This window comes from Paramormyrops kingsleyae, chromosome 21 (assembly GCF_048594095.1).
Source record: "Paramormyrops kingsleyae isolate MSU_618 chromosome 21, PKINGS_0.4, whole genome shotgun sequence".
Taxonomy (NCBI): Eukaryota; Metazoa; Chordata; class Actinopteri; order Osteoglossiformes; family Mormyridae; genus Paramormyrops; species Paramormyrops kingsleyae.
Window position 1 is genome coordinate 1,399,789 of NC_132817.1, and position 25,712 is coordinate 1,425,500.

The window sequence follows — 25,712 nt, forward strand, 5'->3', positions numbered from 1 at the left end:
ATCTGGCACCAACAACCATGCCACGCTCAAAATTGCTTAAATCACCTTTCTTTCCCATTCTGACATTCAGTTTGGAGTTCAGGAGATTGTCTTGACCAGGACCACACCCCTAAATGCATTGAAGCAACTGCCATGTGATTTTTTGAGTAGATAATTGCATTAATGAGAAATTGAACAGGTGTTCCTAATAATCCTTTAGGTGAGTGTATGTGATGGCTACAGCCACACAGTAAGACCTGAAACATATGTACGTCCTTAGTTGATTTATTTTGTATGCTTTTGCTTTATTTACAGTAATTCATAGGTCTTAGTTGATGTGTTTTGCTTTTTGTGGTTGAGGTAGTATACATACAGTATATTGATATTGTAGGGTTGTGTGCAATGATTAATTTAGACAATCATTTGGTTTGCAGTTACTTTGGTTGTGGGGGATGGTCTTTTCTATTCAGCATAAAGATGTGGCTGAGGGCAGAGATCTCTTAAAAGAACAACCCCTGGAGCAGGAGCGAACCTTGTGCTGCCATGGCAAGAGGGGGAAGTTGGGGTTTAGTTGTGTTTTGCTCTGTTTAATTATATGTAGAGATTATTTGGTTTACCCCTTTGTGTGTTAATTGGTTTGGCCAAACCACTATATATGTTCCCTCATGTCTCTTTATTAGAAGGTCAGTTTGTTTCAGTTAATACTTTGCTTTGTAATGTTAAGTTTTCTTTATTTTTGTTGGCCTCTTTTATGGGCCCAGTGATTAAAATCTTGAGTTTGTTATTGTTTGTATTTTGGGGGTCAATAAAGCCCTATTTCTTTAATTAAGTTCTTGTGTTTGTGTTGCCTTACTGCTTGGTCCCTCGCTATACAGTATATATACACAACAAGTTTAGATCATTCAGCAAATTATACTGACTATGCTGAAATCCTCAGCTTTCGTATGCAGTTGGTAATACATGCAAAGGAAGAATCTACCTGTTACCATTAATTGGTACCCAGACGGTGTGGTACATCTTAGACATTCCTAAACTTTCAGAAACTCTGTCTGACAGAAGAAAAAAATCAGATCACAAAAGATAACTGTCATTCTTCTGCTCAGGGTTCTGGGGTTTGCATATGTGTCCTGATAGCATGTAATATGAACATGAGGTGGTTCCGATAACAGTATTCTTGTCTGTGGGATTAAATAGCCCTGTAGTCTTTATTGCCTCCATCTTCTAGACAAACTGAGAAAAGCAGGTTGGGATTTCTGCTGCAAGCCATGACCAGACTGGCCACTAGGGGGAACACAATAGGCAGCACAGAGCTGAGATGGATCAATACAAGGAGAGAGTGAAACGGAAGGAGAGGGAAAGGGAGAAGGAGGGAGGGCCAAGAGATATAGCCAGAGTGAGAGTGAGATGCTCACATCCCTTAGTTCCCCATTTCACCGGAGACAGGCGGAGAAATGGGAGTCTAGACTTCAGCTGGTGAAGCAACAGAGACGCAGAACCCTTTCGGCATCTTAGCGCCGCAGCGGCTCTTACAGCAGGAGGCTGGCAGGCTGGTGGAGGCGGGGAGGGGGAAGCTGGGCAAGGAAGCCGCGACGAAAACCCAGTGAGAATCTGCAACATCATCTGCTCGTTTTTGTCAAAGCTCAGCATAGGTAAGTTAGACAGCGTGGCTTTAAATAAAGCAGTGATGGTATTTCATAGCTGCGACAAGGCTTTAGTCATTGAGCTTGAAATGACAAAGATTACAGACCTGTATGGAGTTTGATGCGTTCATCTTATATTTTGGAAATAGATGAAAAATCCTGCATGAGATGTGAGCTGCAAACTGACCATGTAATGGTGGTGAAACTCATCATCTGTGTTCATATGCTTTCTTAGACACCCTTTGTTTTTCATTATTCTGATCAAAGGAATCTTGATGCCTGTCAGTAAAACCATTTTGTTTAGCACTGTCTGATCAGGGTTTTGCATTTACAGTAATTCAGTGTCCTTGGACTGAATTTTGACCAGACAGTTTTTGCTGACAATCTGGATGAATGATAGAGAGGAGTGTGGTGGCCACTGCAGACAGTACAAAAACCTGTCACTAACTGGGAAAATATCAACATCAAACACAGATATGCTTATGCTAGCGAGAAGACAAGAAACACATTTGGATAGAGTTTGTGAAACAGTAAAGTTTTTCTACCACAAGACAGGTTAATGAGGATCTTGCCATGTGACACCGTTCTCTTATCCTTTGCCTAAACAATTTCAGGCAGCTTCATCAAAGAAGAAAAGTGCCATTTCTTTCTGTATGATTTAATTGTTATTTCTGTCATGTGGCTAAATCAGTTTCAGAATCTAAATATGAAAATTGAGACATGCTCTAGGTGGGTTGTAATTATATACACACATGCTCATAAATATGTAGACCTATGTATGTGGTCTGTAATGGAATATAATTGAATTCTGCTCAGTATGTGATGTAGAGTGATTAATGGAAAAACCCTGATGCCAAACATCTATTATTGGATACATACTGTAAGTGAAGTATTTCTCAATCAGATGTTCTAGGATGTTTTACAAAGTGGGTTTAGACTTGTTTCTGATATACACTGCTCATTTCTAACTTCTTCTGGCTCACCATTTGTCATTCACAATGAACATTAGCATTAAACATCAAAAACCATCTTTGTTGCTGTGCTTTACCAAAATGGGGAGGGGGGGGGCTCATTTTTATTAGATCATCCCTGGATTTTACAAACCAGTTTTCCTGGTAAGAGTCCATTCTAAAAAGACCTGGACTCTCAGGCATTTTTTAAAATATCTGCAATAACCATGTTGCATCCATCATTGTGTACTGTCTATTCATGCTATCATAGAGCTCTATCATTTGTTTAATACATGACATAAAAGGAATACTATCGTCTGCACTAAGTTCTGAATGTTCAGCTTTAAAACATTTGGCCTGTTAAAAAAATGATAAATCTGCATGAACTCAAAAGGTTTATGGAAGCCTGAGAATATTGATAACATTACAGCAACTTACAACATTACCAGTAAATCTAAACACCTGCTTGTCAAAGTTGCTCTTTCTAGTGTCCTGTGTGATTTTTTCTTTATAGTATCTTTAAGCCTCTGGATAAAAACGCTGTGAATGGTGCTTCTGTTCCAGTGTCTCCTGTGTCCTGTCTAAGTGTCAGTGGGGGTGCCACCTAGACAAGAGCCTGTATTTATAACCTTAGTATTAATCATCATTCTATTCTATTCTATTCTATTCTATTCTATTCTATTTATTTCTCCCTACACCGTAGCGTTGTGTTCTTTTGCATTATTAATATTTACTATAATGCTAGGCAGCTGCAAAACAACTACATTATGTTGGTCTTTGTGGTGTTGAATAATTTAAATTATATTAGACTCTTGGGAGTTACGTCTGCCTCAGTAAGGTCCTGATATGATTACTTCAGTAAAGTTTTCCTCATTCTCCTCAAATATGAGCTGTTTATACAAATGTGCTCAGGTTGTCTAGAAATGCAAACTGAGAGCTATTAAGGAACTTTTTATCAGCTTTTTGCACTCTTTTTTTCTGAAGTCATCTTCCTGTCTGTTTAATACTGCTTTTTTGTGCAGCACTTGAAATAGTAAAATTGCACGCTGATTTTCACTAGAGGTAATATGTTACATAAAGCATATTAAATATGTAATATAACTAACATGAACAAGATTGAAATGAGGTGCTGGTCCATAGCTCAAATTGTGATATAATGGACCCAAAAGGTGACCCTTTGTAATAGTTTTGTTAAGTAGAGATGAGCATTCTGTCTCCTAGCGTCAGTACCTATAAGGTGTCAACAATTGTGTAAGTCATTCAGCTTTTTTGTATTCCAGAAACAGAATAAAACTAGGTACAAATTATAGACACAAATAGACCTGCATGACCTGATTTTGTCTGCAGTACAAGGAGCTGCAGTGTGTGTTATTCATCTCTCCATCTCACCATCTTCCATGCCCCATGGTGAGCACAGGGTTGCCGGTCCTGGATCAAAACCCAGGAAACACAGCAGGAACACCTGCTGTTATGGGTTGTGTTAAATTACCTCTATTAAGACTGGGAACTCCTGCCATTTTCGCATATTCATTCAACTCTATGAATGGCCAGGTGTACAAATAATTATTTGTAGGCAATAAATTACATAATTTGAAAACAATTCCAGAATATGGTTTGAATAATTTTCTTTCTTGATTCTTTACATAACACACATAATTGTAACATTTTAGACTGTTTTTAACGTTTGTTCTTCAATATCCTCAGTTTCATTTCCATTTTTGACCATTTTTTTTACAGTGTACAAATAATTTTTGGTTACACTGTACATTACATTGTGGGGACCAAGTATCCCCAAAATGTAATAAAAATCTGTTATTTTGTCATTGGGAGGCATTCAAGGGCAATTCAATTTTATAAATATCTGTGACTGCCATCAAAAAACTAAAAATGCCAAAAGACTTGTATTTTGTTTGGTTAATTATGGTTGAGGGTAGGGCTGGGTAGGGGTTAAGGTTGTCATTGTTGGGATTAGGGTTTTGCCCATAGAAATGAATAGATGGTCCCCATAAAGATTTGAGTACAGGTCTGCGTGTGTGTATGTACAGTATATATTGCATGTATATATTGCATTGTGGGGACCAAATATCCCTACAATATTATTAAAATTTGTTTTCTTGACTCTGTGGGGACATTTTTTCAGTCCCCACATAGGAATGTGAATTTTATAAGAATCTGTAACTGCAATCAAAAAAGTAACGATAGCAAAAGTTTCGTATTTTGTTTGGTTGCTTTTGGCTAAAGTTGTCATAGTTGCAATCGTGCAATCGGTTTTTCCAATAGGAATGAACGGAGAGTCCCTACAAAGATATGAATCAGAGCATGTGAGCGGAGCGGAGCGGTGAGAATTTCCGCTCCTCGCTCACGAGGCTGTTGGCTCCGCCCGCTCCTCCGCTCTAATTCGCACTAAGCCGCTCCGCTCAACACCGCTCCTCGCTCCACTAAAATGTCCTCCCGCGCCAGTCAAATCGCTCCACGCTCGCTCCAATTTAAAAGAGGAACAAATAATCTGCATGCCTAACAAATGTCACCTTAAACCGAAGCCTTATGTCATAAAGAAATATGAGCAACGGCAACATTGCCAGTCAGAACAGAAAATATTTATTTTTAAGCAACCTATCGGTAACAACGGACAGGTTTGGAAATGGCATTCCACACAAAAATAGGCTTAAAAATAAAGGAATCAGTGGGTTTAATAGCCTAAAGAATATACAGACACGTTTTAAATTCCTCAATTTTTTTCTGTTGATGCAGCACGTCTCTAAAATAAAATTTTATGTTACGTGAAATTAAAAAAAAATCTTATTAGACCTACTTTGAATGACAAAACGAATTTATTTGATTACCAATATTTACATTATAGGCTTTTATACTTTCATTTACTTTATAGACTTGATATGCTACAACCATATAAAACTTGCACGCGTTTTGCTCTGGCTTCTGCTTGTTCGCGTAGCACACTCATGTTTCTGAGAAAAGTGATTCCAAAGTGAATCTTTACTCACTGAAACAGTTTCACCACATTGTTGTTCTTGCTGTACATTCTTGTCATCTATACGTTTGATAAGAATAGTACACTTGTATGATTTATCAGTTTCCTTTGTGAAATACTTTGCGAATTCCATCTCGGCCAATTTGTGTAACAGTCTTGATAATTGTACAGATGAATTCTGGGTAGATTTGGGCACGCCTCAGAATTGTAGTGTGAGCGGTATCGGAGCGAAATTGGAGAGAGACAAAGCGACCGCTCCAGCCTTAATTAGAAAACCCGCTCCGCGCTCTGACCAAATTCCGCCCGCTCCGCTTCTCGCTCACGCTCCGCTCCGCTCACATGCTCTGATATGAATACAAACATGTGTATGTGCATGTGTATGTGTGTGTGTGTTTTTTTCTCTTTTCCCCTCTGTTGTGCAGTTTTCCTATCCAAAGACCAAAGGCACACAGCTAAATTGGCATCTCAAAATGACCTTTGTGTGCTATGAAGAGATGAGATGCTCTGCAGGGTGTATCTCTGCTTTGGATCCTGTACTGGTTAAGTGGTTAAAAGATGGATGGCAATTAAACACTCTAAATGTCAATTTGACATTTTGCATTCAGTCTCCTCTGCAAAAAGATATGTGTCCAAATACTGCATTTCAAGGAAAATTCAAAGGACACCAGTGAACAGTGGCTTCATTTTCATTGGTATCATATTTCTGAGGGAATCTACTGATGTTTCAGACATGTGTGGGGCCAGTGTTACACAGCAGCGATCAGGTAAAAGTGGGCAGTTTGAGTGTCCAAACAGCCACAACAATGGAAACAATTTATTCATTATTTCAGCTTAATGCAAATGATTTCCTAATGGCTGCTTAGCAGCCTAAGTAATTACAGTGGTGGCCCTAATTAATTTCACCCAATAATTAACCGAACATCATTGATTTTCTGGTAAAAAAAATATTTTCAACGGCACCTTATTATGAAATACAGTTAATATAGGCAGTGGCTTGATTAAAATATAGGTAGTTTACAAAGCTTCCTAAACTCCATATAGTTTCCTTTTTCCTTTGCAGCCAGAGTTTTCACCTTCATGGTGTCCCCTAAATGCCAGCCCTTGTCAAACCAGGAATTCAGTCGCATCAGTGGGTCAGCAAATCGTGTCATGAGGGCATCGTGTCACTTAGCCTGATTAAATTGAGGCAAGAGACACAAATTTCAGCTTTTGATAAGGATTTTTTAGAAGCGTGTAGCATAGGCTTGGGGGTTAATAATGACACAGTATAGCGTATACCATGGTGTTTTTGGGGGTGAAATTATCAGGATAAACCCTCCAGCACTCGACCAACTTGGAGGACCCCCTTGCCGACATACCGGAGCAGTGCTGCTTTTGATCATACCGCATCCTGTGGTATAATATAGGAACAATATTATAAATTCAGGAACAATTTGATTCTGCGCAAGCCAAGTGTAGAGGGTCCTGAAATAGATTTTGGGACTGTGGGATGACAGGCACTAGTTTAAGGCATATGTTTGGTATGGTAGCTAATCCCTGTCCTGCATCTGTGGAGTTTGCATGTCGTTTTCATGTTGCAAGTCCCCCCGAGTACTCAGGTTTGACCCCGACGTCCACAGACATGGAGTTATACTAACTGGTGTTTTTAAATTCCCCATAAAGTATATTTCTTTGTCCTGTGTAATGTTTTCTGTGTAATGCAACGAAATTTCGTTCTGTTGTGCACTAAAATTGACAATAAACTATTCTATTCTATTCTTTATTCTACTGCCATTAATATCTAATTCTATTGCTGCTGAATTTATAATCTGTATATATATGATGCCACGCCCAAGCACGAAATCCGTTCGAGTCCGTGACAAAAAGGATAATTAGTCTGAACTAATAATAAACCTTAGTCCTATGAATACGTATGTCTGTATCAGACATAATTCACCTTGATGTTAAGATAAGTTTGGATGCTCCATCACTCTCAAAACTTTTGACTGGTAGTGTATATAAATATATCATAAGATAACATTAAGATACTAAGATTACTGAGATATATTTTTCCAGCAAAATAGCATATTTACATACCTCTACATAAGATTATGTGTATTAAATGCTTGTTCATATCTGTCCTCTTTAGGACAGAACAGCTGGTCTAACTAACTTGGAGTCCCTGATGAATACTATTTGCTTTTTGCTCTTGCTTCTTTGTGTTCACTGGTGGCTTGAGAATCTCTCTTGTGTGTGGCACGGATGCAGGCTGTGGCATAAACACATCTTTCCCCCAGACAGTGCCCCCCTGCCAGCACAAAACATGTCCTGTCTGACAGCAGTCGAACCTTACTGCTGTTTTGTGCTTCGCATTGACTTTGATCTTAATTCTCCCAATTACTACACTTTGTACACAATTAGTTCCCTCTTTCCCCATTCTCTCTCTTTTCCCACTCTCTCTTTTTCCATTCTCTTTTCTCTCCCCCAGGCCAGGTTTTTGCAGTGACCTCTGTCAGACATATCCCAAGGTCTGTGACCTCTATGCCACATTGGTCATTTTATGCAGCTATTCCTGTCAGGAGGCAATGATTTGAAAAGTGTTTGTATGGACTGCTGTGTCCTACTTATTATCTAAATCTAAAAGCGGTTTCTGAGACTGTGCATATGTGGCAACAATCAATAATTCCCTCAAGGCACTGGATAATTCTGCACATGACAGCATGACACCAGCAGTCTCTGGGGACATTAATGTTTCTTGTTCCTGGGGGGATGAGCTTTTCATCCTGCTATCACAAGTAAAGGTAAAATGTCCCCTAATTTCCATTGAAAACATGCAATAAAAATAACCCTATCCATAATAAAAATAACTTCTAGTCTCAGCTGAGACATTGAATTAATTGAAAGAGATTTCTTGGCTTAGTTAGTAAAGTTTGTAAAGTGATACTATTTGGGCTGGGAATCAATAAAAATAACTAACTAATTGCACAGTCTTCTGTGATTTATTGTATCTCCAATCTCTATGCAAAGCATCTTTGAGGACCTAGAAAAGCGCTCTATAAATAAAAATGCATTATTATTATTATTATTATTAATCACAATTAATTGCACTTAATATTAGAACTTAATCTTAATAAATATTTATACATAGAATCCCCAAATCTATGTAGAATTAACACAAAGCTCATTGTCACGGACCCAATACATGCAAGCAAGTACAATGCTTTCAAAAAGGCTTGATGATCTGATCATAAAAAGAAAACAGAGAGCATTGTATTAGATGTAAGGATGTTATTATTAATTCTTGGCAGTTAATAGCTCATGTACATATACATAAACAATATAATATTTAATCTTCGTAAAATATAATATTCGTAAAAAGCAAAGTCTGGCTACCACTGAAAGTACACTTTATAACATGAAAGATCTTGAGATTTAGGGTACAAGCCTACAATAAAATAAAACAAATATTTTGGCTTGGCATTTTGAATTAGAATTAATCTCTATTACATTTTTCATCAAATTTCCATCTTCATAAGGATTGATAAAAGTTTCATAGAACTTATTAATTAACTAAACTGAAAATAAAGTGTGTGTATACATGTATTTTTTTAGACAGACACATCTTCCATACAGCTTATGTGCAACAGTGCTGGGGAGGGCCGACAATATTCCAGCCAACACGGGGAACATATGAAGGGAACATACGAATGTTAATACCTGCAGTCATCTCGCCACAGGAATGTTCGTACCGGCAGTCAGCTCGCCATGTGCATGTTCGTACCTGCAGTCAGCTCGCCACAGGAATGTTCATATCTCCAGTCAGCTCGCAACAGGCATGTTCGTACCTTCAATCAGCTTCACACATCATTGTTTGTACCTGCAGTCAGCTCACCACAGGAATGTTCGTACCTGCAGCCAGCTCACCACAGAAATGTTTGTACCTTCAATCAGCTTTACACATAATTGTTCATACCCGCAGTCAGCTTGCCACAGGAATGTTCGTACCTTCAATCAGCTTCACACATCATTGTTTGTACCTGCAGTCAGCTCACCACAGGAATGTTCGTACCTGCAGCCAGCTCACCACAAGAATGTTCGTACCTGCAGCCAGCTCACCACAGAAATGTTTGTACCTTCAATCAGCTTTACACATAATTGTTCATACCCGCAGTCAGCTTGCCACAGGAATGTTCGTACCTGCAGTCAAGCTCACTGTGACAGTCGGCTCACACTAGCTTTATTATGGTAGTTGTGTATATAAGCAGTTGCACTGATGAATTCCAGCTTGTTCTACTATATGATTAAATAGAATTTTCTGATTCTGCTTGATTTAACAGTCTAACTTCTGTCCATCTGTCCATCCATCTGTTTTCCACCCTCCTATGCAATACGGGGGGGAGGGGGGGCTTGGTACACAGGGCACAATGTGGGGGCGCTGGTCCATCACAGACCATCAAAGTGGAACATATTTCCCAATAGCCTAATCTGGCAAAAAGGTTTACCTTAATTTATTTACATTTAATTTGTGTAAAATTTTACAGGGGTTGTGGGCACAGTGCCATTGCAGTTTCTTTGTGCTTTCATGCATCATTTTTCTTCATAATTGCTGGTTATCCAGTTATAGTTCTGTACTACACAATTTCTAACATATTACATTAGTATCATTAATTCGATTGTGACATGTAGTTAACTTAACAATCTAAAAGAAAGCGGCAGTGAGTAGAAGCTGTCTTTTTGTTGTTTGTATGCACTACACCACACTAATCTAATCTGTAATTTTAACAAAAGACAGCAGGAAGAGAAACGCTGTGTCTGAGGTGAGGCTCTGCTTTCAGGAACTCTCTGGGTGTTTCCATTTTCTTCTTGGGAATTCTGGCTTCCTGACCTCACTGCTCAGTCTGGTTGCCATGGAAACTGATGTTAGTCCTGCTGAACAGCCACAGCTTCTTGAGAAAAAATGTTAAAATGGGGTGTCCGCTGCTCTTCTTAGATAGATGGTGATCAATGTCAGTACTGGTCTCTTGCCGGTAGAATAACAGGTTGAGACTATAACTGGTGCTCCTGACGTGTCTTAAAGAAGCCTATGATCAATAAGAAGCCACCTTAAGAAAAGGTGTGTGAGCATGGATGTATCTTCCTCATAGTTGGACCAGAAAAGCATTACCTGGCACTTGTAACTGCTGACATGGTGATTTTACAGATTCATAGCAACGTGCCTATAATGGGGACCTGGAATATATGGGTGATTCCTGTTTTGGACCACATATTTGGCTGTCTGTTTTCTGAAAATTGGAATGATTGTATTTTATGGTTTGAACATTTTATCAGGACTATACCATACTTAGCTATGAGGAATACATGTTTGCCAAGCTCAGGGGTTGAAAATATTATAATTATGGGATGTTTTTTGTATATATTTCTCCAGAAGTTTTCCACCCTGTTAGGGACATGTACATGGTAATCACAGAGTTTAAATAATGTACAAGTCAAACAATACTGAACTTTTCTGGGATACAATGTGTCCCTTTTGCTATGATAAAAGTTTCATTCTTGTAGCATTAACAGTTTTAATTTTATGAAGAGTACAATGTCAGAGTAATGGAATCTGTGCATTTTTTGTCCCCATTTTGTTGTCTTGTATGGGGAATTTTATTAATTAGAAATAAAACTATATGTAGATGCATTATATGTACCTCATTTAACAAAACAATATACAAATATACCAAACACTTATTGTTGTGATTAGAATATTTTTTTAAATCATTGCCTAGCAGGGTGGAATAGAATATAACAGGTGGAACAGGTGGGCCTCTTAACAAGTAGCTTCAGATTCACAACAACAATACTACTACTACAACTAATAATAATAATACTTTTTGATTATATCATTATTATTCATAATCATACACAAGAAATACACTCAAATAATAAATCTACAAGTCATTTTAATGAAAATAATAAATATTCTTGTACAATTTCTACTCAGTAGGCTGCATATCCCATACATAGCCTAACAGAGTGGAACCTAACAGGGTGGAATATTTCTAGCTAATTTAGCTCTAGCTCTTTGAGTGAGCAACATTTAGCTAGCACACACTCTACAGCTGATCAGCATTTAAATAGCTATTTTTAACATGTTTTAAAAAATATTTTTTCCAATAAATATTTCTCATAATATATACTAACTGTCACGTTTCGCGGGTGAGCGAGCCGGGAGTTCGGGGAAACGGGACTTTTAATAAGGATGAGGGCAAACAGGAGGAAACGACACGTAACATAACAATGACTGATCTGGGGATGACTCACTCTGACAAGGACTAAATACACTAGACAAGCTGAGGGAAACGAGTAACAGGTGAGATCCATCCGGGAAGAACACGAGGTAATGAGGGGGGCGTGGCACACATCGGGATCGTACGGAGCGGGACGTGACAGAACCCCCCCCCAAAGGCGCGCACACCGGGTGCGCCAAAGGAGAGGCGACGGACGAGACGAAACGGGAAAACAGGACCTGGAAAACAAAGCAGAACGTCAACCAAAAACAGGGAACAGAACGGAGACGCAGAGCAAGAACAGGGACGAGAAGAAAGACAAGACACGACACAAGACAGGGAAGGCGGACAGACAAACCAGGAAGGGAGACACAGAAGAGGAGAAAGGCGGAACAAAAGGGCCAGGAGTGAACGGAGGAGAGGGACGAGGAGCAGAGACAGGCGGGACAAAGAGAAAGGGAGGAGGAAAAAGGGGAGCCCGAGGGAGCCCAGGCGGGCGACGGGCAGCAGGGGAGAGGAAGGAGGGAGCAGGAGGGGACCACCCAGGGGCCAAGGGAACGGGACGAGGGAGTGACGGAGGGGACACGGAGGGAGCAGGAGGGAACACCAGTGCAGGCAGGCAGGAGGGGGAAGCCGCGGCCCGTCCGACGCTCAGCCGGAGCAGGGGGACCCGGAGGCAGCCGACATGGACCCGGAGGCGGGACCGAGGACCGGCACCGAGGATTCAGGGGGGGACCCGGAGGGGACCGCTGAGCCGGAGGACCCGCAGGCAGCCACCTAGCCACCGCCAGGGGCCGAACGGGCGAGCCAGGGGGCAGGGTGGGCGGGACCCGGGCCCTACGCCTATGTCCCCGTCCCTTGCTGGAGACGGAGAGGCGGGGTCCTGGGGGGCGTCGGCCTTGCCGGGGTAAAGGCGAGGGAGTCAGGGCTTCAGGCGGGGCAGCCAGAGCCGCGGGAGTGGCCGCAGGCGGGGCAGCCAAAGCCGCGGGCGTGGCCGCGGGCAGGACGGGAGCGGCGGCCTCAGGTAGGGCCGCGGGCGTGTGTCCAGCAGGGGGCACCTTGGCAGGCACCTCGGGCGTGCGACCAGCAGGGGGCGCCTTGGCGTGCGCCGGCGTCACGTGGTCAGCAGGGGCCGCCTGGGTAGGCGCCTCGGGTGTACGGTCAGCAGGGGGCGCCTCGGCGGGCGCCGCCAGCACGCGACCAGCAGGGGGCGCCGCAGCGGGCGCCGCCATCACGCGGCCAGCAGGGGGCGCAACCGTGGCCACCTCAGGCAGTTCAGGAGCCGGCAGGACAGGCGAGACAGGTAGTTCAGGTGCCGGCAGGACGAGTGAGACAGGTAGTTCAGGTGCCGGCAGGACGGGCGAGACAGGCAGTTCAGGTGCCGGCAGGACGGGCGAGACAGGCAGTTCAGGTGGGAGCACCTCGGCGGGTGCCTCTGGCGTGCGACCAGCAGGGGCCGCCTTGGCAGGCACCACCCCTACGCGGCCAGCAGGGGGCGCCTCGGCGTGCACCTTAGGCGTGCGGCCAGCAGGGGGCGCCTCGGCGGGCACCTTAGGCGTGCGGCCAGCAGGAGGCGCCTCGGCGGGCACCTTATGCGTGCGGCCAGCAGGGGGCGCCACGGGCAGAGCGGCTTCCTCCGCTGCAGGCGGAGGCGAAGCCAGGCCCTCGGGCAGAGCTGCAGCGGGCACCCTCAGTTCCTGGCCAGCAGGGGGCACCGCGGCGGGTGCCACCACGCGGCCAGCAGGGGGAGCATCCGCGGCCACCTCTGGCAGTGCCTCAGACAGAGTGGTGGCAGCTGCAGGGACTGCAGGCAGAGCAGGCAAAGCGGCGGTCGCAGCAGCAGGTGTAGCCGCTGTCTGGGCAGGCGGGTCAGGCAGGACAGGCGGGTCAGGCGGTGCTGCTGGCAAAGCGGCAGCAGCAGCAGGCTCTGTCGCGGGCAGATCGGCGGCAGCAGCAGGCAGCGCAGCCGCGGGCAGATCCGGAACATGCAGGTCCGGATCGGACAGGTCCGAAGCAGGCAGGGCGGGCGGGTCAGGCAGGACAGGCGGGTCAGGCAGGACAGGCGGTGCCGCGGGCAGAGCGGCCGCAGCAGCTGCAGCAGGCGGTGCCGCGGGCAGAGTGGTGGCAGCTGCAACAGGCGGTGCCGCGGGCAGAGCGGCGGCAGCTGCAACAGGCGGTGGCGTGGGCAGAGCGGCGGCAGCAGCAGGCAGCGCAGCCACGGGCAGATCGGCGGCGGCAGCAGGCAGCGCAGCCGCGGCCAGATCGGCGGAGGCAGCAGGCAGCGCAGTGTCATCCCAGGCAGGGAGGAGAGAGCAGGCTTCCAGGAACGAGGAACAGACACAGGCGGGACGAAGGGAGGAGGAGCAGACAGGGGAGACCAGACCGGAACGGAAGGGGGACAAAGGGGAGCCCGAGGGAGCCCAGGCGGGCGACGGGCAGCGGCCGGAGGGTTCCGCAGGCGAGAGGGAGGAGGGAGGGGACCACACAGGGGCCAAGGGAATGGGACGAGGGAGAGACGGAGGGGACACGGAGGGAGCAGGAGGGAAAAGCGGCGAAGGCAGGCAGGAGGGGGAAGCCGCGGCAGGCGACGAAGCCCTTCCGACGTCCCGCCGAAGTAGGGGGGCCCGGAGGCGAGCGACAACGAGCCGGAGGTGATGCCGAGGACCCGCACCGAGGAACCAGGGGGGGGACCCGGCGGAGACCGCTGACCCCGAGCCGGAGTACCCGCAGGCAGCCACCGAGCCACAGCCAGGGGCCGAACGGGCGAGCCAGGGGGCAGGGTGGGCGGGACCCGGGCCCGACGCCTGTGTCCCCGTCCCTTACGGGAAACTGACAGGCGGGGACCTGGGGGGTGTCTACCTCGCTGAGGCAAGGGTGAGGGAGTCCTGAAGGAGGTCCCCGAGGGGTCCCACTCAAGCTCCTCTTCCTCATAGGAGGAAGGAGCGGGGGTCCGACTGTCCGGGACCTCCTCGGGGACTTGGGTCAGTGCTGGGAAGACAGGAGAGCCGGGCTGGACGGGCAAGACAGGAGAGCCGGGCTGGACGGGAGAGCCGGCCAGTGCAGCAGCCTCAGGCAGGGCCGCGGGCGTGTGGCCAGCAGGAGCCGCCTCGGCGGGCGCCGCCATCACTTGGCCAGCAGGGGGCGCCTCGGCAGGCACCTCAGTCACGTGGCCAGCAGGGGGCGCCTCGGCGGGCGCCGCCGTCACGTGGCCAGCAGGGGGGGCCTCGGCGGGCGCCGCAGTCACATGGCCAACAGGATGCGCCTCAGCAGGTACCTCTGGCGTGCGGCCAGCAGGGGGCGCCTCGGCGGGCGCCGCCGTCACGTGGCCAGCAGGGGGCGCCTCGGGCGTGCGGCCAGCAGGGGGCGCAGCTGCGGGCACCTTGGGCGGTGCCGCAGGCAGAGCGGCGGCAGCTGCAGGGACCGCAGGCAGAGCGGTGGCAGCTGCAGGGACCGCAGGCAGAGTGGTGGCAGCTGCAGGGACTGCAGGCTGGGCAGGCGGGTCAGGCAGGACAGGCGGGTCAGGCAGGACAGGCGGTGCCACTGGCAAATCGGTGGCAGCAGCAGCAGGCGTAGCCGCGGGCAGTGCGGCGGCAGCAGCAGTAGGCAGGTCTGTAGCTACCCCTTTAAGGGCTCTAGGGACCCGGGGAATGGCGTCCCATACGGCGCGTATCTCGCCTAGACCCAGGCGTGCCGGCCGGTAAAAGTAAGCCTCCAACGGAGGCAGCTTCTCCGTGTGGAAGCTCGCCAGGCGGGCAGCGGCAGTGTCGTCCCAGGTGGGCGGTGAGCTCTCGTGCTCACTGGTTAGCTCCCAGGCGGGGAGCAGAGAGCAGGCTCCCAAGAAGAGCGTCGGGGCGGCTTCCTCTCCTTTTCCCCTTCTCCTCTTCTTTTTCTGCCGCCCGGAACCTGTAGGAGGAAGCGGGGTTGCCTCCGCACAGGCGAGGGGCTGGAGCTGCTTCACCTTGAACTGGCGGACAAGCTGCTGTAGGAGGGAGTGCACCTCCGCCATGATGCGTTCCTCTGTCCGTGGGTTAACTCTCTGGAGGAGATCCCAGCTTTGTTCCACTAAGCCGAACAGAGCGGGGTCTTCTTGTATCTCTGGCTGCTCTCCCCAGAACACGACCTCATGCAGCAGGACGAGCCAGAGGTCCTCGCTCTGCTGCGGTGCGTCTTTCGGCAGATCTGTCATTCTGTCACGGTGCGAGTAGACGAGCAGACAAGGAGGCGAGAGCAGCCAGGTTGACTGACAAACGGGGTTTATTTACAGGCAAACAGACAGGACTGGTACTCACACTAGGATATGGACGATGACAGATCTGGGGGAAACTAACCGAGACGTGGACTAAATACATGAGACATGGCAAAAGGAATAGGCAACAGGTGATGACAATCAGGAGTCGACATGAGGTAATGAGGGGGCGTGGCACACACAAGGAACGTTCGGAGCTGAACGTGACAATTATAAAGATTTGTCTAATTTTATAAAAGAATAAGAGCCAGTTAAACACGAGGACATGAATATGTGGCCCAAAACAGGAATCACCCATATAATAAAAAGTAAATTTTTCATTTCACCATCAGCTTCATAGATTTCTAACTGAGAAAATGAGGCATGAAAAGCATATGAATATGCCGCCAAGTAAGTTGCTGTATTTGAACTAAGTAATTCTTTATGCTGATTGCATTCTTTCAGGATGACAGATTCTGAAACATACATCAGTTCAGTACTAAGGGATACTGCAAAAATCATCACAAATGCTTTAGTTATAATTTGCAGTAAGAATTCAATGCATTAAGTGAAGCCAAATAAATAAAAATAAATGATAAGTTAACCTGTCCTCCAAAGAAGGGGGGAGGTGGTTTGGATTTTAAAAAAAAATCAGAAATGGATTCATTTCATAACAAATGATGTTGTCTAAAGATGAATGATGATCTAGCAAAGAATCAAAGACTCCTGATTGACTAAATACTACCTGCAGCATGAATATTGTTGAGCAGATCAAATCTAGTGCACTGTATGATACCAGCAAGGTTAACAATTACTTTGGATTAACTTCTATGTTGCTCTAGATGAGCTGCTGTTAAATGAGAATACAAATAACAAGACAGTAGCACTTTTAATGGACCAAAATGGAATATGAATATGGAAATTTGACTTGTGGACAGTTATTGGACATTCAGACTGTGGCCCTGAGCCTTTTGCATGTGGTTCTATTCAATTCAATACAATTTTTATTGTCATTTCTTCTTGCACAGGTGTACCATGAAACAAAAAGGCTTTTGTCTGGGGTCATGCTATTACATTTAACTAAATGGCATTTTAATATAAACTGTTCTGTTGAACCCAACTCTCAACTTTCTTGACTATTGAAAAGGGACCCCCCCCTTCCAGAGCCAGTCCAGTCAACTCACTTGCGGCACAAACCAATTTGTGGGGGGGCATGCGGGAGAACGTGCAGTCTCTACACAGAGTATGGATTATAGTTAGGGTGACATGCGGGAGAATATGCAGTCTCTACACAGAGTATGGATTATGGTTAGGGTGACATGCGGGAGAATATGCACTCTCTACACAGAGTATGGATTATGGTTAGGGTGACATGCGGGAGAATATGCAGTCTCTACACAGAGTATGGGTTATGGTTAGGGTGACATGCGGGAGAACATGCAGTCTCCACACAGAGTATGGGTTATGTCAGACCATCACCTTCAAAGCCCCTCCCCCACACTCCCCCGCTCCCCCTTGTGACTGGTATCTCCCCAGATCATTGTCTTTGTAAAAGGATCTCCCATTTACCACAGGCCTAGAGGGAAATATGGATAGCATCAAATAGCCATTTATTGATTTTTTTTCCCCTCAGTACCGTCTGAGAAATATTTGCTGATTTGAATAATACCATATTTCTGGATTCATTTTTATATTTATTTTTATAATTGGATAAAAGCGGGGGCTACGGTGGCCGAGAAAGCCCAACGAAATTCAAAATAAAGAAATGCACGTCTAATACAAAAACGCGCTGCATAGCAACAAAGCATATTATTCAAGTTCATAAGGAACCTGCAAAGACACTACAAATGCATTGACGCTACACAAGCTCAGAAAACACTTTCATCAAAATGACAACACAGGCGAAACACATTTTGTAAACGCGCTACACATTCACAGACGCAAATACAGAAAACAACCGCAACTTCGGAAACGCGCTGCAAAAGGCAACGACACAATGGAAGTGTCTCCAGAGGAGACTTTTTCCGGGGTCTAGCTGCAGACGCCTGTAGAGTGGAGTTCCACCGAAAATACAGAGAAGGGTCCAGCTGCAGACGCCTGTAGAGTGGAGCTCCACCGGAAATACGTCACCTCCACAGAAAATACGTGATTTTAAGGGGCGTAAAGTGGAGCTCCACAGGAAACACGTGACCTCTACCGGAAACTACCACTCTGTTAGCGAAAAGAGACAAGATAGAATCCAAGGAGCCATTCCTCTTTGGTTTTCAGATCCAAGAGGACATGGAATTATTTTTACAGGCCTGTGTTGACCAGCGGGGCTTCCGGGTTAATGCTGTCTGTTATGAGAAAGATTAAATTACTGGCACATGAGTGTGTTGATTGTTTTTTTTTTTTATTTCATTCTGTTTGTTGTTGCTGTCTAAATAAATTTAGCAGTTGATTGAATATAATTGTTACATGTTGATAACTGGTACGCAAGTACGCATTCACCTTTAAAAGCGATACGTGCGGCAATCGATTGCTGTGACAGTGTAAATGCGTACGTATTTTATGTGCATTTGCGCTGATATGACAAGAAAATACCATGCATTTCAACCTATATACCGCAAATGAAGTACGAATTAGCATATACAGGTTAAAATACACAATAATTTCTTGTCATATCAGCGCAAATGCACATAAAATACGTACGCACTTGCGCTGTTCCAGCAATCGTATATAGTATATGTAGGTATGTTACAATCCACGGGAATCCCGGCCGCCATTTTCTACGATCGCCACTGCTATGCGATATAGGTGCATCACAGGGTAACCCCAAGGTAAAATGGGCAGTGCGCTGTCTGTGATCGGCTATTTCTGCGAGATTCCTTGTTATGACATACTTAGGATTCCCCTCTTCAGCCTCGAATTCGAATTTTTCAATTTGATCATACGGTTTGTCATTTTTGCTTGCGCCGAAAATTTTCATCAAGTTCAACCTGTTCTAAACCAAAATCTATGCTTTAGACAATAACAAAAGTTAATTGGACGCTCTTTCTATTGTTTTTTCTGTTAACTGGTGAAGTTTCATCAAAATCGAATGAATCCGAGACAGTTATTTACCGTTCCGAAGATCGCCTGTCTGATTGACTGAGTGTCATGGCGGTCACTGCGTTTTTGCATCTTTAGCCAATTAAGATATCCAACTTAATTGTTTAGTGTTTTATCTGATTCTCTTTAACTTTCTCTGTATGTGTTGAAAGTTTCATTCAGTTATCTCAACCCACAAGGAAGTTATTGAACATTCACTTTTGTTGATCACAGCTTTTGTTTTATTCTAATGCAAAGACAATACATGGAAATTAGCCATTCCCCGAATATTAAAACTGTCATAACTTCTTTAATACTGAACATAGAGGGGTGGTTTTGGTATCAAAATTTATGTTTCTTTACACTCTCCCTGATGAAAACATTTGCAGGTCTTAATTTTACTGTCTCATTTTTTTGTAACATACCTAGTATATGTTTATAACAGTTAAGGCAAGACCAATATATATATATTAGTAATGTGTATGGAAAGTAACATAATAGCAATTGCGTATGTATGGTATGCATGTTTATAACTGCTCATCTTATGACCAATATATATATTCCACAAACTAGATCAGACCAGATATATATATATTAGTGCTGTCAAACGATTAAAATTTTTAATCAGATTAATCACAGGGTTGCTGTGGATTAATTTCGATTAATCACGATTAAATATCATTCATTTTTAATCTATATTAATCACATTTAATTTTGCATGAGCAAACACACTCAAGAAAAAAGGGAATATATATGCACTTAACATGTTTATTGAACATCTTGAACATGAGTCGGATGCATTCCATCTGCCACAGAAGTGCAATACCATGTACCCATATCAAAAAGCAAGATTTTTTGCTTAGCCGGACAACTTGTTGGATTTAAGGTACCTCAGTTTAAATGGTCTTTATCTTCGTTTGCTTACAATTAGCACGAACTACCGTAAATCCGACAAATAATCCAACTAATCATGAAGTCCAATTCTAGCCCGGTTAATTGCCATTGTTAGCAATATCAGTTGATAACACATTACGTGCGGTGCTTTACATATAAAACTCCGTAGCAATACATCCACAGATAAGTTGGACAGTATAGTGTGTGCGACCGATTTAATGAGCCACAAATGAGAAATAGTGCTTGAACAGTATAAAACTAAAACTTTCCCTTCTGTTGATTAAGGGCGCAGCCATCTAGGATTCTGAACTCGGGATCCTCTGTGCTGCTCCGAGATATTTCTCGGATCTCCGAGAAACTGGAGCGCATGTCGTCACTTCCGGCTTCAAAACTCCGGAATCCGACTCGGAATACGAGTTCCGAGGGCAAATGGAACGCACTAAAACTGCCCGAAATGGGTTAACAGAGACATTTCAGGGATTTTGAATCATTCTACGCTGCAGATGGGTTAATTGCATTAAAAATTTTAATCAGATTAATCATGATGATGGATTAATCCGCGTTAACGCGTTAATTTTGACAGCCCTAATATATATATATATATATATATACAGTATGTGTGTGTGTGTGTATATATATATAATTTCTCTAGCGTATAAATGAACAAAAACATACTTTTTGAGAATTTTACAACTGAAATTCCGCTGTAACACACAGTTTGGTCACGTGTTTCCTGTGGAGCTCCACTTTACGCCCCTTAAAATCACGTATTTCCGGTGGAGTTCCACTCTACAGGCGTCTGCAGCTGGACACTCTTGAAAATACATCACCTCCACAGGAAACACGTGATCTTTAAGGACGTAAAGTGGAGCTCCGGTGAGGGTTAGGGTTAAGGTTAGGGTTTATTCGCTGTGACACAGAGTTGAGGCCACGTGTTTCCTGTGGAGGTGACGTATTTCTGGTGTGGCTCCACTCTACAGGCGTCTGCAGCTGGACCCTTCTCGGCACACTTTTCAATGGAGCCAATGGCGATAATTTACAGGTGAAAAGTAAGTTACAGTGGAAACTGCTTATCGTGATCACGGTTATAATTACCAACTACTTATATATAACAAAAAGCTTGGGACAGAATCAATTTTGTACAAATACTGTTTAAATAATTCATTTTTAGTAGTGTGGGATTGAATATAATTATAAAGAACATACAATGAATAGAGGAAAAGGAGAATATAGCTTAAAGCAGGGCATGTGAAAGGGGGGGGGGGGGGTGGTTCATTCTAAAAAATGCAGCTAACTGAAACGAGAACTGACTGGCGCCGGCAGGGCAAGGTTACATAAATCGGGACCGATAGAGGGGGCAGACAGAAAAACGTCAGCGGCCCTTACGTATCTGTAGCCTTCCACAAGGACAAGTACTAACCGACTAACTAGAGCAAATGTCAAACATGTGGTTGTCACGTAGACGGAAGGTACCTAGAGAGGGGGGAGATGCCCAAAGGGCTTTAAAAGGGATACAGCTGATACATATGGCAGAGCTTCCTCCTGTACATGCTGAATGTATGTCAGATGGCCGCTCCCGGATTGCAATCTGTCAGAGAATAAACTGGTGACCTGCAACTTCTCCACGTGTCAGTAGCAGAGCATGTGAGCGGAGTGGAGCGGTGAGAATTTCCGCTCCTCGCTCACGAGGCTGTTGGCTCCGCCCGCTCCTCCGCTCTAATTCGCACTAAGTCGCTCCGCTCAACACCGCTCCTCGCTCCACTAAAATTTCCTCCCGCTCCAGTCAAATCGCTCCACGCTCGCTCCAATTAAAAGAGGGACAAATAATCTGCATGCCTAACAAATGTCACCTTAAACCGATGCCTTATATCATAAAGAAATGTGAGCAACGGCACTCAGAACAGAAAATATTTATTTTTACATATAGACAACAACGGACAGGTTTGGCAATGGCATTCCACACAAAATAGGCTTAAAAATAAAGGAATCAGTGGGCTTAATAGCCTAAAGAATATACAGGCTAAGCGCATCCACGTTTTAAATTCCTCAGTTATTTTCTGTTGATGCTGCTGCTGCATCTCTCTCTATAAAATAAAATTTCACTGACAGCGTTACGTGAATTAAAAAAATCCTATTAGACCTAATTTGAATGACAAACTAATTTATTTGATTACCAAATTATAGGCTTTTATACTTGTATTTACTTTATAGACTTGATATGCTACAACCATATAAAACTTGCTCACGTTTTCCTCTGGCCTCCGCGTGTTCGCGTAGCACACTCATGTTTCCGAGAAAGGTCTTTTTAGATTCCAAAGCGGATCTAAATCTTGGTAATTGTATAGATGAATTCTGGGAAGATTTGCGCACGCCTCAGAGTCGTAGTGTGAGCGGTATCGGAGCGAAATTGGAGCGAGACAGAGCGACCGCTCCAGCCTTAATTAAAAAACCGCTCCGCGCTCTGACCAAATTTCGCCCGCTCCGATCCTCGCTCACGCTCCGCTCCGCTCACATGCTCTGGTCAGTAGTCAAGTAGTCTGCTTACAGTGTGTATTTAAGCATGGCAACATATGGAAACTGCTAAAAACGAGCCACGGAGATGCAGCAGCGAAACTACAATAAGCTATTTTTCATATACAGTACTGTTCAATAAGCAATTTGTCATGTATTGTATTATAACATATTTGAATTATACACAGTTAAGTAATTTAGTTTACAGTACTGTAATTTCAAAAGCGTTTGACACAGTTGTACTGTATTTTGAAAATTAAGTAAAAAAATGACGCTGTCCGTTTTATTACCTTATATTCATGTAAGAAATATACATGTCAGTTAGATTGTAATCTGCCTGAGACATAAGAAAGAAAAAATGGGTTATAATGATCATCCGCTTATAATCAGTTTCACCCAGACAGACGTGATCACTGTAAGCGGTTTCCACTGTATCTTCTATTTGAACAGATCGCTACAACAATAATCAAGAAGCTGTGTGGTAAATGGTAGGATTAATGTGATTGATAATTACTGTACTATATAGTCTATAATTGCTCAGAGAGCTACACAGGTTAATCAAAACAGCTGCCACTGATTCTTTACTGTAACGTTTACATGCACATTTACGTTAAAAACATTATCACAAGCATGTGGTCACCCGAAACACTTCCGTTGTGTTGCCAGTTGCAGCGCGTTTCCGAAGTTGCGGTTGTTTTTAGTATTTGCAGCGCGTGTGTAAAATGTGGTTTGCATGTATTGTCATTTTGATGAAAATGTTTCCTTAATTTATGTAGCGTCTATGAATTTGCAGTGTGTTTGGAGGTTCGTTATGAACTTGAATATGCTTTGTTGTTTTGCAGCGCGTTTCTCTATTAGACGTGCGTTTCTTTATTTTGAATTTCATTGGGCTATCTCGGCCACCGTATAAAAGGGAACCACGAAGCTGGCCAGACACACAATTTCCCACCAGAAAAGGGAAGGATAGCAATGCAGCTAATTTAAATGTTAGCATGCAGAGTCCTGCTGGATTTGGACTCTAGTTTCTGAGATGATGTCACATCAATAATACTTTTCTTCTCATTGCTTTTCATTCATTGTTTCTGTGCACATCTACATTCCTGGAAATTCACTCAGTTCCCTGTGAATACCTGGTCATATAGTGAACAAACATTGCTCTGTATTTTGAAGTGAGAATCCTAAAATGAAAGATAATGGGAATATGGTTTTAGTATAATAACAGTACTGATATGTTTAAATTGCATCACATAGATTGTGGTAAGTAGAGTGACCTTAATCTGCCAGTAAGAAATTGAAAAGGTGAGTGTAATACATACTACAGTACTATATAATCAGTGTTTTTAGCTGCCATCTGCAGAGAATGAACTGAATGAGGCAGCAGCAATAAAAAAAAGGTTAGGTGGTACCTTGGGCGGAGCTTAAAGCTCTCCCCCATCTATGACGTCATAAGCGGATGTGGGCATATCCTTTGATCTGATTGGTCGGGAGGAGGGGGTTTTGGCCAAATGGTACCATACATGCTTAAGCCACGTGTTGCCGATAGGGGGACGTATGGTTTGGGGAGATAAGGGTTGTCGTTAAACTTTAATAGAATAAAAATACATTACATGTATTTTATTAATGTGTTATTTTTAATTACGTTTTTAAGGAATAATAAAACATATAGCAGGATGAACGTAAGCTAGGGCATACACGTCCTGCGGGGTTCCGTCCGTCCGCAATAGACACGAGCGCCCCGGTGTATTTTAAAAGAAGAAAGCACCAAATGTTTTAAACAAGAAAAACTTTAGTGTTACATTTAAAAAGAAAGAAAGAAAGAAAAGCAGATGGAATTTAAACAAGTACAAACATGCCCGAGCGAAACACCGTATTTTAAGCACAAACGACACAAGTCCCAAACTTTTAACTTTTAAACAAACGAAACAAGAGCAAATGCTGAGTTTTAAACAAGCACAAATATTTTAACCAAGTTTTTAAAAGAAGAAAGCGCTTAAACACATTACATTTAACCAACGTGTTTAAAGAAGAAGAAGAAAAACTTTTAGCGATATTTACCAGTGGTAGGTTGAAGAAAACATTTAACCAGCAAACATTTTAGCCCCGCAGCTCGACCGTGTGCTGCCGGCCTGTTCAAAACTTGCGCGTCAAATGAAGAACGGTGGGGGAATCCGAAGCTTGTGCATGCTCATTGACACAGAATGTACCATGTTCACCAGGGTGGCTGAGTGGTTAAGGCATTGGACTTAAGATCCAATGGACGTATGTCCGTGTGGGTTCAAACCCCACCCCAGGTAAAGCCTTTTTGATGACAACCAATGAGATGAGAGAAGACCGTGCTTAACCATCTTGAAAACATATTAATACCCAGCCATCCTGTGAGCCATCACCAAAACGAGGCACATCTACCAGCAAGCAATGGCGAGCGAACAGACATCACCCAGCCCGACATCTCCTGAATGCCTCCATCAACAGGCCGATTTGTGGGACCCGTCTGAATTTACTTTTGGGCTGATACTGCGCAACAAGTCTTCTCCTCAACTCAGCCCTCAGCGAGCCCCATTTACTTTTGTTCAGCTACTGGACAAACCACTAGCGCATCCTCAACTCATCCCGCGGTGCCCCGCACTATGGGGACCGTATGGGGCACCGTTCCTGCCACCACCAACCCCTTCTAGCCCGACCTCGGCTGTGTGGCCCGGATCACAACAACAACCTCCGCAGGAGGCCTCCGACCTAATGGACACATCGCGGCCCCCTGCACGGACGATAGATGAGCTCTGCGATCGTTTTGCGGGGCTGTCATTATCTGAAGATGCTGTGGATGGGAGCATCACCGACTCTGCCATGAAGATAATCAAAGGGGCACTGGCCTGTATTCTGGATCGGATCATTGAAGATGACATGCAGGAGACCTGTGTCGGCTGTTCTGTGAAACACCCGAGCCAGCGGAGGCACACGCGTCTCTACAAACCTGAACCGCTTTACTTCTTTAACAATTTTGAAAAGCTGATCAAAAAGCTGTATAGACTATGGTTTAAATATATCATCACGAAAGCGGTCGCGATGTTTCACCATCACCCCCCACCTGTCAAAGTCCAAGGTGCAGTCGAGGCAGTAATTTCTGAACTTAAAACCGAAATTAATGTACGGGAAAAATTATGCAAGCTGAAACGTGATGTTGAAGGGAAAGATTATGAGTGTGCT

The 25,712-nt window shown here is 44.3% G+C and overlaps 1 protein-coding gene and 1 non-coding gene across 2 annotated transcripts in view; both read left to right on the forward strand.

Moving 5' to 3' along the window:
- Positions 1–1,294: 1,294 nt before the first annotated feature.
- The window catches only part of tnr (tenascin R (restrictin, janusin)), a 118,858-nt gene continuing 94,440 nt past the window's right edge, over positions 1,295–25,712 (forward strand). The window contains exon 1 of the mRNA XM_072704119.1: positions 1,295–1,628. The gene's annotated coding sequence lies outside the window, so the exon portion shown is untranslated. The remainder of the gene's footprint in view (positions 1,629–25,712) is intronic.
- trnal-uaa (transfer RNA leucine (anticodon UAA)) lies at positions 24,720–24,802 on the forward strand. The gene has a single exon. It is a non-coding gene; the product is annotated as a tRNA-Leu (tRNA).